Source organism: Malaclemys terrapin, chromosome 16 (assembly GCF_027887155.1).
Source record: "Malaclemys terrapin pileata isolate rMalTer1 chromosome 16, rMalTer1.hap1, whole genome shotgun sequence".
In the NCBI taxonomy this organism is placed as follows: Eukaryota; Metazoa; Chordata; order Testudines; family Emydidae; genus Malaclemys; species Malaclemys terrapin.
The window spans coordinates 27,057,453-27,060,566 of record NC_071520.1 but is presented as its reverse complement, the minus strand read 5'-3'; positions in this window follow the sequence as shown (position 1 = coordinate 27,060,566).

Genomic DNA, 3,114 nt, shown 5'->3' with positions numbered 1-3,114 from the left:
CCGCGTGTGGCTGGCAGGGGCCTGGGGCAACACCGCGTCCCCCGTTGCTAGGAGACTGAGCTGGTTGCTAGGTAACAAGCACCAGGGCCGCCCGCTGGCGCGCGCTCCACAAGCCCCGCTCTGCTGCCCGGGGGCCGTCGGCGCTCAGCGCCCGGCCGCGGCGGGCGGGGGGTCGCGAGAGCGGCCCCGGGGAGGCAGCGCCAGAAGGGCCGGCTCCCTCCAGGCCAGCGCATTGCAGCCGCGTCCATTGCAACTGTAGCACGTGCGCGGGCCCAGCCAGCCCGCACACACCCGCAGCCGCACCGCGGAGTCTCTGCAGGCGCATGGCCACCATGGCGGCTGGAACAGTTTGTAGAGTGGGGGAGCTGGGAGCCATTGAACCAAACTGTAAACCCTGCTGTATATGAGGGAAACCGCTTCAAGCCAGGGGGTGCAGCAGCACCCCAAGTTCCAGCACCTTTGTTTGAATCATAGAATCTCAGGGTTGGAAGGGACCTCAGGAGGTCATCTAGTCCAGCCCCCTGCTCAGGGCAGGACCCATCCCCAGATTTTTGCAACAGGTCTGCACGTGGCGCAGCCAGCACACATCTGCACAGACATTGTCATCACACCACATCTGCATCCGCAGTGTCTCTGCACACACATTGCCACCGCAGCGTATCTGCAAAACAGCTGTGTGTACAACAGCGTGCGTAGGTACCCTGTGCATGTATTCCAGCACTTGCTTAGCTGTTTATTCCTCCACATGAAGTGAACAGTTATACTCTCACCTCCAGTGGAATTGTTTATTGCAGTATCTACATTACATGTAGGGAACCGTCCAATGAAGGAATCAAAGGCCTTTTGAAGATTGGTTGGTTGGTTGTTTATGAAGTGATTGCAAATGCCGCAGCAATTATTGAGTATGAGATCCATAGAGCTTGAGGGAGTAGGACTTCACAAAGGGCTCGAAGCTATGGAGTAGCTTAAATGATATGCCACAAAATTATTAGACAATAAATACAAATGTGGAAATATATGGGGTGGGGAGAATACATTCCCTGGCAGAGAAGTTATTGAACAGCTGGATCCAGGTTAGAGATCAATTAGGAGGAGATTTGCTCTGGCTTTTCCCTTGCAATTAAATCAAGGTTTATAGGATTGTAGTAAAATACTGCAGAGCAAATGGACACAGTATTGATGACATCCGCCTGTGGCAGCCATTCCCCCTTCTTGCCCCCCTCCCTGCTACTGTCATGTGACCAGTGGTGTTGCTGTACTTGTGGGGACACAGTGGTTGGCTAACTACATTCATGCTGTGGGGAATATATGTACTGCTTGTAGCTTCAAAAACACATGCGCTCAAGTGGCTGCAGTGGCAGAACAGGTTTTACAACCTGGGGGCAATGGGTAGTGGGATGGAGAATGAGCCTGTCCCACACTCACCTGGCAGTAACCGCTCCTGGGCCCCGTTCTCCACGCTGGGCATTGTGACCTGGTGCGTGGGGTCACAGTGCCATTCACATTTGGACTGGCCACCCTTCCATCAGCCCGGCCTGAGTATTCGTGTTGTACACCTTTCTGTCAATTGTATAGCATGCTTGAAAAAGTGCCACACATACACCTAAAGGCTGCTGGAGGAGAGGTGAAAGCCCCTCTGGCCCCTTATTAGCGCCACCACAGCCCAGCAGCTGTCCAACCCTCTGCTTTTCAGTCTGGAATGCGTGGTGTCACAAGGCGACAGCAAAGAACCCAGTTACACAGGCAAACGTGGGGCTGAGTTGGGCCACTTGGGATTATTGATGATTATCAAATATTTCTACTGCACAGTAAATCGTGCTAGATAATTTATAGTACAACTAGAAAGACTTGGGCCCCTCTCTGGAAGTTCTTGGTTTAATTCATAGTAAAACGAATATTCTAGCTTGTGAGCTGCAAAAATTCCCCTCTTTAGGGATCTTTCAAACAAGCTTTTAATTGCCCGTAAAACGCCAGCGGATCAGTTTTCAATTGCTCTGCTGTACATATGGGCCACACAGGGGAACATGGTACCACCCATTTAGGCGGCAATCCGGGACAGATGCTGATCTGTCACCATATCAGCATGACAGAGCATTACTTAGTGCAGATAGCTATGGAAAGGATGTGCAAAGGGAGCCACCTACACATGAGATAGTGGTTTGGGGTGGAAGAACCATGCAAATAGCTTATCCCCAGTTGCGTGGAATGTAGCGACTCCTGCTATTCATCTCTGAGAAGTTGAAACACCAAAGAGTATCAGTAGCATGGAGAGATTTTCTGGATCAGAGCCAGTTATTTATTATTTCTCTTACCAGCGCTCATCAGGGCCCTACTCATAGACCAGGACTCCATTGTGCATGGGGCTGTACAAACATCAAACAAAAAACTGGTTCCTGCCCCAAAGAGCTTACAATCTAAGTACAAGACAAGAGACAACAGATGATACAGTGCAGACAGATGGGGGAGTGCAAGGAAACACCGAGACACCATTGGTCAGCATGATAAGCAGTGGTCTCAGCACACCTGCAGCCTAATCATTGTCAAATTTTAGGTCGGCGTCACAGCAAAGGAGAGTTTTGGGGGGGGGGGGGTTGAAGGAGGATGACGAGGCAGCTTTGCAGATGTTTTCAGGGAGTTTCACCCAAGTGCTTGTTTGAAAAGTTAACAAGAGTGTGATGGAGGCTGGCTTCAGGGGCTGATCAGAGGCAGGAGTCGACAGCTCGCTCATGAATGAGAGGTGACAGGGAGGGTGGAGATAGGCCGGGTGGGGCCTTGGAAGTGAAGCCGAGCAGCAGAAGAGGTGTGTTTTGATGGTGCATGTTCTGTACATTGTGAAATGAAAGACGTGCAGGATGCCCATAGAGTGGATGGAAAATAATTCAAGAGCCTGAGCACACAACACCTTTACTCGCGTTCCCAACTTCCCAGATCAGACCTGCCCTGCTGAATTACAGGCGCTCCTCTACTGCCCCGTCTCAGACCTGCCTGCAGCACTGGGAGCTCCCTTGCTTTCCCCTCTCAGAAACAGAGGGGCTGGTCCAATGATTAGGGCACTAGCCAGGCCATGGGAGACCAAGGTTCAATTCCTTTGTGTGACCTTGGGCAAATCAGTTA